This window comes from Amblyomma maculatum, chromosome 7 (genome assembly GCF_055883805.1).
Source record: "Amblyomma maculatum isolate TAMU_Amacu chromosome 7, ASM5588380v1, whole genome shotgun sequence".
Taxonomy (NCBI): domain Eukaryota; kingdom Metazoa; phylum Arthropoda; class Arachnida; order Ixodida; family Ixodidae; genus Amblyomma; species Amblyomma maculatum.
Window position 1 is genome coordinate 7,724,805 of NC_139350.1, and position 11,264 is coordinate 7,736,068.

At 43.3% G+C, this 11,264-nt stretch overlaps 1 protein-coding gene across 1 annotated transcript in view; it reads left to right on the forward strand.

Annotated features, from left to right (window-relative positions):
• Positions 1 to 11,264, forward strand: part of LOC146182677 (uncharacterized) — a 148,629-nt gene that overhangs the window by 54,441 nt on the left and 82,924 nt on the right. The window lies entirely within an intron of this gene.

The window sequence follows — 11,264 nt, forward strand, 5'->3', positions numbered from 1 at the left end:
CCGCTCTCATGTGGCCGAACGTACATCGGCCAAACTGGCAGATGTATCAACGTTAGGCTCATGGAGCATTGTAATGCATTAGACAAACAAGCCACAAACCTAGCCAAACATTGCTTTTCATGTAAATGTGTTCCATTTTTTGTAGATACAGAAGCGTTGTTTGCGCATAATGACCGGCGCACAAGAGAGCTGGCTGAGGCTTTCCATATCATCAGAAAATCTGCGGGGCAACATAGCGCCCCGCAGAGGCATATTGACCACTTTTTCAAGCCACTCACTAAATAAAGTGACTTTTTTTCGCATGAATTTGTTTTTTCGGACTGCCTGGCTTTCCGGACGCTATCTCGGCTTGAGTGTCCGAAAAATCGGTCTGCGACTGTATTTGAACTTTAAAATGAGAATGAAACTGCAGCAGGAACTGTGTTGTCTGGCACAGTGTAGTAAGCTGAAGGAGGCTTTGAGCAAATAATGCAGTTGCACAGAAATTGCATCTGCTGGTGAAAAGAGTTGTAGTTACGCATAAGCTTGCCTTTGAGGGTACGGTGTGACAGTGTTACCGGCTCCCATTTGCAGCTGCCTTTTTGATTCTCATTCGCGTGCATGCACGTTGCGATTTGCCTAATCAGTAATTTCTTAATTTTTGCATCTATTATTATCTCACAGACACACCTTAGTTTGTTATGTGAACAATCAGCCTGCATAGATATAAAGTCCCACTGTAACCATGCCGTACAAGCGTGCCTGCTTGGCCTAGGGGTAGTGCATGTCTGGCGTGGAATGCAAAGTATCTGGAGTGCTGAATTTCTCTCAGCGTCCCATCTGAATTGGGAAGCCTGTGTTGGCAGCTCCTTCCAGTTTGGCCATTTTGTGTGGTTGCATAATATCGCACCACCCTTTCTCCAGTCGGTGCCCGGCCACGTCAGCTGCCATCTACCACCTGTCAGAGCCATGCCTGGGATTTGTCCTCATAACGTTGATGCTAGATTTTGTGGAGAATGGGGTTTTAGCGCTTTCGCATTAATTGCTGCCACCACGTGACTGCTGTGCTTTATATGGCACAGTGTTATCGCATTATGTTAAACCAAGTGTACAAGTCACCAGCGCTCTCGGTTTGCACACTGGGTTTAACAGTATGTCCAGAAGCCTGCACAAATCATGTTGCAACCCATGTGACATTATTATTCCTTTCACGCCATAGGTCAGCAAAATCACATGTACTCATTCAGGCTCACTCAGACTCATGAACTCAAACCGGCATGGTGACGATTCACTCGGGCTCACTCACTCATGTTTGACGCGCAACTTATCAGGACTCACTCATTTAGACTCACCACTCATCTGAACTCACAATCATCATGGACTCACTCATTTCAACTCACGACTCATTTTTGACTCACAACTCATCTGCGCTGACTCAGACACGACTCGAACTCAGATTCATCTGGACTCGCTCATTTCAACTCACGACCCATTTGAGCTCACTCGTTTTGACTCATTGGGTTCACTCATCATAGACTCACTCATTTCCACACTCGACAAGTAACGAGTGACGGTCCTAAAGCTTGTATAGGTAGACGGAAGACAGTACAGAGAAACACGTGGGAATAAATGGAAAAAAATGTGTAATATTACAAGATTAGACCGTTTTCTTCAGCAATGAATGAGGTCAAAGGTTACAGGAAAAGGAAAAAATATGGTAGGGATTATCTCTTAAGCTGATTATTGTACGAAAACCTGGTCTTTTAGCTATAGCACGGGCCAAATTTTTGATATGGCTATGGCCGATTTGGTGGCTGCCGTCTTGTCGGGCACAGTCAATAATGGTTGGATACCGATTATAAAGATGAAACATCAAAGGCGGTGTGGGCCAAATTCTAGAAATGGTCATGCCTAACTTTAGAGGTAACTATTGTGCCGAGCATGGTCATTGCAATTAGGAACTGATCGCTTTTGATATAAATTGGCCAAAATCAAATTTCGAGATTTCGAGGCTGGGACTCAATAAACTTTTTTCTTTTTAATTAAGTCTAACGTAATGAATGTTATGCTTGCAGCTGGAGTGTTTTGCTGCACTGTGGAGGCTAATGTGAACCGGTATGTGCTACCATTGCATCAGCAGAAATTGGATGTGCAGACATGTGTCACAGTGCCCTACCACGATGTAGCATGCTGAAGGAGCGTGCAGTGGAGGATGGAACTCACTTCACTGCCTGCAAGAGTTTCGATTGGTTGTTACCTAGACCCGTGTTCCTGCTTTTCAGATATGGCATATGCTCCTCCTTGACCATGCTTGGTGACAGTGGCTAGACTTATATGGAGTACTGGAAACATGTCAGCACCCTGAGGGGTCATTCTCATCCTTCAATGTAGCTTCCAGAGAAGTAGCAGAAATCGAGTAGTTTGTGAAAACAAAAACTATAATTTAATTCCAATTCAGAATGGCAGTGGAGGCTGTAAAAGGAAGAGGGGAATTCTATTCCACTTCGATGCACAGTGCTTGGACATGGTCACCTTTTCAGGAATGCTAGTGTTGGTATCCTGAGCTTTGAAAAGCATTGAGAACAGGGAAATTGTGCTGTTTTTGCAATGAACGGTAAGCAATGCAGTTGATGGGAAATGTTACTTTAAAGGTCCTTTTCATTTATATGTTCTGTAGTTGGGGGTTGCATGAAAAGTTGATGGAAGGGAACAAGCTTGTGCACGTTCATGTGCACTCACTATTTCATGAGTTGTGTTTACATTTTTTTACAAGCAATGCTGCTGCCTGGTGTTCAGGTCATGAGCGTTCACTCTATGTTGCTGCATGTATCTGATTCTTTTTTTTCCCAGAAAAATGATCTGAAATAGAGGGGTCAACCAATGAATGATGTTGCAGGGTCTCGGGTAGTTTCAGCCAAGCCACAGGTAACATGCACCTTGTGCCGGAACATGTTTGTAGGGAGATGCATGGAACTCGTTTGTAAAGTTTCAAAGATGTAGAGAGACATTTTTAATTTGTGTAAACATTTGTTATAGTGCGAAAATTCTAATTGTACTTCATTTACCTAGGTTGCTCATACTGGCGGTTCATTTCCCTGAGGGCACTACAGAACACCTGTAATTTTTGAAGCATGCATTGCTTCCGAATCTGAAACACTTAGTCTGCTGGCAGTTTAGTTTGCCGCTGCTGCTGGTCAGCTGGCTGCACACGTTTGGAAGGCAGCATGGACTGGAGTTATCGTTCTTGATAATCATTCACCTTCGATGGTTGGCCTTGCACTGGAATTAATGCCCAGTTTTAGCATGTAAGCATTAGTGCCTCTGTGTTGAAAAAAATTATCCAGGGGCAGCATCGACCATTTAAAGCCTCTCAACCTGGAAAAATTACGAGCTTGCCTCTGGCAGGGGGATTGGTCACAGGGTTGTGTGAAGTCACAAGACCCGATGGCCTGATTGAGCAGCTCTTTTCATACAGAAGGGTGACATGAAAATTCAACACACGGGGGCCCTTGCATTCAGCCTTTGAAACCTCGCAGCCTCGAAAAACCAGGTTCATTCCTCTGGTAGGTGGTGGTTGGAAGGTGGCATGGCTTGGCATCGATTGGTTGGAGGTGCCATGACACGATAACATAACCATGCAGCATAGTGCAGGAAATGCTCTTATGTGTGTCATGAATCTCACTGATCATTCGTGAATTTTTTGCTTTTAGCTGCGTGCACCACAATACCATCCCACAGAGGGAAGATTGTCCATTGCATCGACATATAGATCTACTTTAGAGGAAGCAAAATGCAAGCATGCTAGGTGTGTTCTTACCACGGTGCAAGATATATAGGTGGGGACGCAGCGGGCCACGCCGGTTCCAGATAAAGTCCCCTAGTTCGTCTAAGCCGTACGAGATGGCAGCTCGCTCAGCGGCCTGTGACGTAGGGGGAGGCAATGCTTTCCTATGGAGAATACACGCTTTTTGAGGGCCATTTTGTCGTAAACAGTAGCCGATGATGAGAGAAAAATATTTTTGCCGCACTGTTTTTGTCTACGTCCATTATTCAGTGCAGTTTTGTGAATCTGTGGCTTTGTGCATGCCAAAATCAAAGCGCAGAAAGGGAAGAATTTTTAGCGTGGAATTTGAACCTGCTGCATAAATAAGCGGCGGCACTTTTACAACAAAGCATTAACCATTGGTTGTTTTGTTTGTTCTTTGATTTTGCTTCTTTGGTTCGCGCGTCAGTGTGCCCGCTCATCTTTTCGCGCTCTCCACACATACTCGTTTGACCTTTAGTTTGCTTCTTACTTTATTCCTTCCTTAACCCCTTAACCGTTTCGGACGAGCTGCGCTCGTCCTTGCAAAGCCGTCCCCAAACCGTTTCGGACGACTATAGCTCATCCTCGCTGAATAGGTTCTTCCCTTCAGCGTTTCAACGAGCAGCGCTCCTTGTGGCTTAGATGGCATTTTGCTCGACAGATGGCAGCACTGACCTGTTAATTTCGTTTTTTTCTACCACATAAACATCTTTTACGTATGGCAACATAATAACCGAAATCAGCACTAAAAAAATAAGCAGTTTTGTTAAGAAATTCGTTGATATAACAAAGCGGTGAAGGGGTTAAATTAGAGGTCCTTAACTGCGTTCTGCTAGCTCCCACTGAACACCCTCTCCCCCCTCACTTTCTCTATACCATTACTTCTCTTTCTTTGCTACTTTTTTCCTTTCTTTTATTCTAAGGGTACAGGGCACAGTAAAGAAGGGAAGAAAATTTCAGAACAATGGAGAAAGAACACCAAGCATAACTTATACAATACTAAACAATAGAGGTAAAATTATGGTTACTTTTTCTTGAATCTGCATTAGAGATTGACGAACAATAATGTGATGTGCGCCAAAACAGCATATAAGTCAGTTGATGAACACAGATTACTCAGCACGGTAAGGAATGTTTTGAGCTGGATGGGATTATTGATGCTCGTTAAAAATGCGGGCAAGAAATTTCATTAATTACGAGGTTGTTAGAAAATATGGTTGTACACATGTCACCGTATTGCAATGGCACACTGAGACTTTTCGTGGTTACGACGATAAGAAATGAAGGGTGGCGTGCGCGTACGGACCATGCACAGGGACTAGTTGATTGAAACCAGTTGATTGAAACCTATTTTAGAGTGTAAATTTTTCATTACCTAACTAGTCCCTCGCTTGATCGCCGTCGGCGTAGGCCAAGATCCTGTGTGTCGACGGCTTGTTATGTGAACGGAAGCACCGGCAGCCCGCCAGGTGAACTTGGCAGCGTGCCAACTCGCTTCGTCATTGCCTGCATGTCTAAAATCCGGACAAGATGTGCAAAAAAGGTACAGCGGGCGCAAATGCTTACGCGTTACGGGGATCGTGCAGTGGTTAGTGCAGGCGAGGTTCGTGCAAATATTGATAGCGGTGGGGCTTGTTTGAGACTAAAAAGCCTTAAATCACGGCAGCATTTGTTCTGCTTTTCGTACATATGAATCATCCGTGCTTTTGTTTGCTTGCTTATCTCATTCGTCCATTCAGTCGTTTGTACGTTAGCGATTTTTTTTATATATAAGCAGTATGAGGTGCTGTTGGATTTCATTTGTTAAGTGGTTAAGAATACCCTACAAAATTATTTATATTTTTCTTCCATTCACATGTGGGATTCACTTTCCCTGCCCTATTTACGCTATCCAAAGTGAGAAAACTGTGCTTCCAGAGCGCCTTGGAATGAATGACCATGACTTAATGGCTGACTGATGTGCTGCTCACTCCACAATATTTCAACATAAAGTGCAACTTCAACATTCTCTTCGCCTCATTGTTAGGATTTAAATTACGTCAATAGTATTGACAAGCCAATAAATTATTCTGGGCTTCGCTTCTGCAGTGATGCAATGTGCACCACTTAAGAATAAAGTGCTATGCTGATGCTCCTGGCGACGACGGAGAAGCAGATCAGGCCACCGAACGGCTCGCGCAGGAGAAACGCGTATTGCAATATCAGCTGGTTGCTATTGCAACAGCGCCGTTGATGTATGTGTTTTTTTCTTCTGGCGAAGAGTCACTGCTACATCGGTGCTGACTCTGTGATCAGCGGCCCGGTTTGGAGGAGCGCGGCTGGTACTTTATCTGGAAACTTGCGTTCAGTACCTCGCCCGTGCTGTCATCATCATCATCATCAGCCTGACTATACCCACTGCAGGAAAAAGGCCTCTCCCATATTTCTCCAATTAACCCAGTTCTGTGCTAGCTACATCCACTTGACCCCTGCGAACTTGTTAACCTCATCCGCCCACCTAACTTTCTGCCACCCCCTGCTACGCTTTCCTTCCCGTGGAATCCAGTTTGCTACCCTAAGCGACCATCGGTTATCCTCTCTTCGCACTACAATATCCTGCCCATGCCCATTTCTTCTTCTTGATTTCCACTAGAATGTCAGTAACTTGAGTTATTTCTCTGACCCACTCTGCACGCTTCCTATCTCTTAAATGTTACCCCTACCATTTTTTGTTCCATGGCCCTCTGGGTTGTCCTCAACTTAAGTAGAATCCTCTTGGTTAGCCTCCACGTTTCAGCCCCATAGGTGAGTACAGGTAAGATGCAACTGTTGTATACTTTCCTCTTGAGCGATACCGGTAAGCTAGGCGTGGAGTATATTTCGCAGGTACCCCACACAAGAAAATCTCCTAATTTTCAAAAAGGCTAGAGCTAAAGCGCGCTATGTACGTCGTACTGCTGAAAAAGCTTCATGGCAGCATTACATCTCTTCTATAAACAGTCATATAACATCCAAGGATATGTGGGCACAAGTAAATAAATTAAATGGCAAGTACTCCCCGTTTACAGTTCCTCTCCTTACAGACCCAAATACCCAGACAAGCATTCAAGAGCAAGCGGACATTTTAGGTGAACATTTTTTCATGGTATCTAGCTCATCACATTATTCAGAATCATTTTTAAAGTATAAAAGCCAAGCAGAAAGACAGAAATTACCTACTACTGGCAGCGTTCACGAATCATACAACAGTCCCCTTACACTACAAGAAATAAACACAGTTCTCTCTTCCGGCAAACGTACAGCACCAGGCCCAGATGAAATACACTATCAAATGCTAGCCCATCTTTCTGAATCCTCAGTTGAAGCACTCTTAAAATTTTTTAACAAGGTATGGATGTCAGGAGAAATACCGCAGGCCTGGAAGAAAGCCATTATTGTTCCGTTACTGAAACATGGAAAGCCACCAACATCCCCAAGCAGTTATAGGCCCATAGCACTAACGAGTTGTATTGCTAAATCGTTTGAAAGTGTTCTAAATATCAGGCTCATGTTTACACTTGAATCTCGCAAACTTCTCGACACCCGCCAATGTGGATTTAGAAAAGGATGTTCGACAACTGATCATCTTGTGCGCTTGGAAAATACGGTACGAGAAGCATTTATACGCAGACAACACTGCCTTGCCGTATTTTTTGATTTAGAAAAAGCTTATGACACGACGTGGAGGTATGGAATCCTACGTGACCTGGGAGACCTTGGCATCCGCGGCAGAATGTTAAAATGCTTGAAAGAATTTTTGTCCGACCGTTCTTTCCAAGTTCGTCTCGGTGCTACTCTGTCAAAACGTTTCACTCAGGAGAATGGTGTCCCTCAGGGGTGCATCTTGAGTACCACGCTGTTTATAGTAAAAATGAACTCCATAGTAAAAATAATCCCAATGTTAAAATGCTTGAAAGAATTTTTGTCCGACCGTTCTTTCCAAGTTCGTCTCGGTGCTACTCTGTCAAAACGTTTCACTCAGGAGAATGGTGTCCCTCAGGGGTGCATCTTGAGTACCACGCTGTTTATAGTAAAAATGAACTCCATAGTAAAAATAATCCCAACGACCATCATGCATTCAGTCTATGTCGATGACTTACAAATAGCATGTACATCCTCTAATGTATCAACGTGTGAGAGACAAATTCAATTAACAGTGAATAAACTAGCGACATGGGCAGATAGAAATGGTTTCAGGTTCTCTGCACAGAAATCAATAGCCGTTTTATTCTCACTTAGACGAGGTTTGCAAGTGGACCCTACAGTTTACCTCAATGACATTGCTCTCCCAGTAAAACACGAACATAATTTTCTAGGCATTACTTTCGACAGAAAGCTTACTTTCCTCCCCCACATAAACACCCTTAAAAAGAAAGCCTCCCAATCTTTAAATATACTTAAAGTGCTGTCACGTAAACGCTGGGGATCCGACAGGACATGCCTTCTGCAGATTTATCGTTCAGTTGTACGTTCGAGCTTGGACTACGGTTGCATAGTCTACGGTTCCGCAAGACCCTCATACCTAAAACGACTAGACCCAGTCCACAACCTAGGCCTGCGTCTTTCGACCGGGGCATACAGGACGTCGCCTGTGCGAAGTCTGTATGTAGAAACCAACGAACCATCTCTTGAGGACAGAAGAACCATGCTAACTTGTTCATACATTCTTAAGATCCGTTCGCTACCAACACACCTCTGCTACCCCATAGTAACAAAGTGCCCGTCCAGAACCCTGTTCAACAACAAACCGCAAGCAGTCAGACCCCTCCTCCTCCGCTTTGAACAGATGTGCGAAGAAATAAAAATACTCGATACACTCCCCGACATTGCACAATGCCCTGATCCATTACCCCCTTGGTATAAATTTCCCTGTGTATGCGACCTTACTTTAACACAGTTTGACAAACAACAAACTCCACACGAACACATATTACAAGAATTCCTGACATTAGAGGAAAAATACAAAGACCACAATACATTTTATACCGATGGTTCTAAAACGACCTCATATGTTGGTAGTGGTGTCGTAGAAAACAATCGCCAGAAAACAGTTAGGTTGCCCAATTGTGCATCAGTGTTCACTGCAGAAAGTTATGCCATATCCATAGCTGTGGAAAAAATAATAAAATGCAATATTGAAAAGAGTATAATCTACACTGACTCCCTCAGCTTAATCACAGCATTACACTCTAAAAATGCAACAGAACCTTTAGTGGGAAAAATAATACATTGTATAACATCAGCCGAAACACGAGGTTACAAAATTAAATTCTGCTGGGTACCTAGCCATGTCGGAATCGTAGGTAACGAGACAGCTGACGAATGTGCAGCAGCTGCCCGAAAAGCAAAAATAGAAAAAGTAAATGTACCACGCAAAGATGTTTTGAAATTCATACAAAAAAAGCTCAGGGAAAAATGGCAAGCCTCATGGAAAAATGAAATAAACAACAAACTACACGTCGTGAAACCAGTTGTCGAAGAATGGAAGTCGTGCAGTCACCAGAAACGCTTCATGGAGGTAATATTATGTCGCCTTCGAATAGGACACACGCATCTTACTCATAGTTTCATTCTCAAAAAAGAAGATGAACCCATATGTGAAGACTGTGGACATGGACTGACGATAAACCACATTTTAATTTCATGTAAAAAACTCGAAAAGCTACGGAAAAAGCATTTCACTCAATTTTACACCGAACAGATACCATTCCATCCATCACTTCTCCTAGGAGAGAATGCAATTGTAGACATTTCATGTGTTTTTAGTTTCTTAGAAGAAACATCTTTCCTGAACAAGCTATGATATCTTAACACTTTATTCCTTCTCAAACATAATATACCTTGTGCTTGGCGCATGATAGCCTGAGTTGCTTATGCGCCATAAAACACAACACAACACAACACAACACATACCGGTAAGCTGCTAGTCATAATCTGCGAGTGCTTACCAAATGCACTGCATCCCAATCTTATTCTTCTTGTTATTTCCTTTTCATGGTCCGGATTTGCGGTTACTACCTGTCCTAAGTAGATATATTCACCTACTACTTCCAGTGCTTCGCTACCTAACGTAAACTGCTGTTCCTTCCCGAGGCTGTTGAACATTACCTTAGTCTTCTGCATATTGATTTTTAAGCCTACCTTTCTACTTTTCCTGTCTAGGTCATCAATCATTATTTGCAGTTCATCCCCCGAGTTATTTAGCAAGGCAATGTCGTCAGCAAATCGCAGATTACTGAGGTATTCTCCATCTACCCTTATACCTAACTGCTCCCATTCCAAGTCTCTGAATACTTCCTCTAAGCAAGCTGTGAATAGCATTGGGGGGATCGTGTCTCCCTGCCTAACACCTTTCTTTATGGGAATTTTGTTACTTTCTTTATGCAGAACTATGGTTGCTGTGCAGTCATTATATATATCTTCCAGCACTTTCACGTACGGCTCATCTACCCCCTGATTTCGCAATGCCTGCATCACCGCCGAAGTTCCATCCGAGTCAAATGCTTTTTCGTAATCAATGAATGCTATGTATAAGGGCTGCTTATATTCCGAGCATTTTTCTATCACCTGGTTGATGGTATGGATATGATCGATAGTAGAGTACCGTTTCCGAAAACCTGCTTGACCCTTTGCTTGATTGCTGTCTAAGGTTGTCCTGATTCTATTAGTTATTACCTTAGTAAATACCTTATACGTAACAGACAGTAAGCTGATTGGTCTGTAATTTTTAAGGTCCTTAGAGTCCCCTGTCTTATGAATGAGGATAATGTTTGCATTCTTCCATGGTTCCGGTACCATCGATGACACCAGGCACTGCGTATACAGGGTGGCCAGTTTTTCTAGCACATCCCTCCCGTCCTTTAACAAATCTGTAGTTATCTGATCCTCTCCAGCTGATTTCCCCCTTTTCATAGTTTCTAATGCTTTCTTGACCTCGTCCGTCCTCACTGATGGAACGTCTGTTTTTCCCTACCGCCAATCTCATTACGGTCCTGACTACTTTGGCTACTGTAGAGATCTGTGTAGAACTCCTCGGCTACTTTGATTATCTTGTACACGTTCGTGATGACGTTGCCCGCCTTGTCTCTTATCGCATATATCTGGTTTTTGCCTATGCCCAATTTCTTTTTTACCGCTTTAAAGCTTCCCCCGTTTTTTACAGCATGCTAAATTTTCTCCGTGTTATAGTACTTCCTTATATCGGCCACCTGGCGCTTATTAATCAGCTTTGATATCTCGGCCAATTCTATCTGGTCTGTTGGATTGGAAGCTTTCATACTCTGGCGTTTCTTAATCAAATCTTTCATCTCCTTAGACAGCTTACCGGTATCCTCTCTATCCTACCGCCTACTTCTACAGCGGACTTGCCCGTCTAAATACTCTTACACCGGGGTTCTTACATAACATTAAAGCACCAGAAATGGATCTATTGCAGATAAAGCTCATATTGCACGATGTGTGA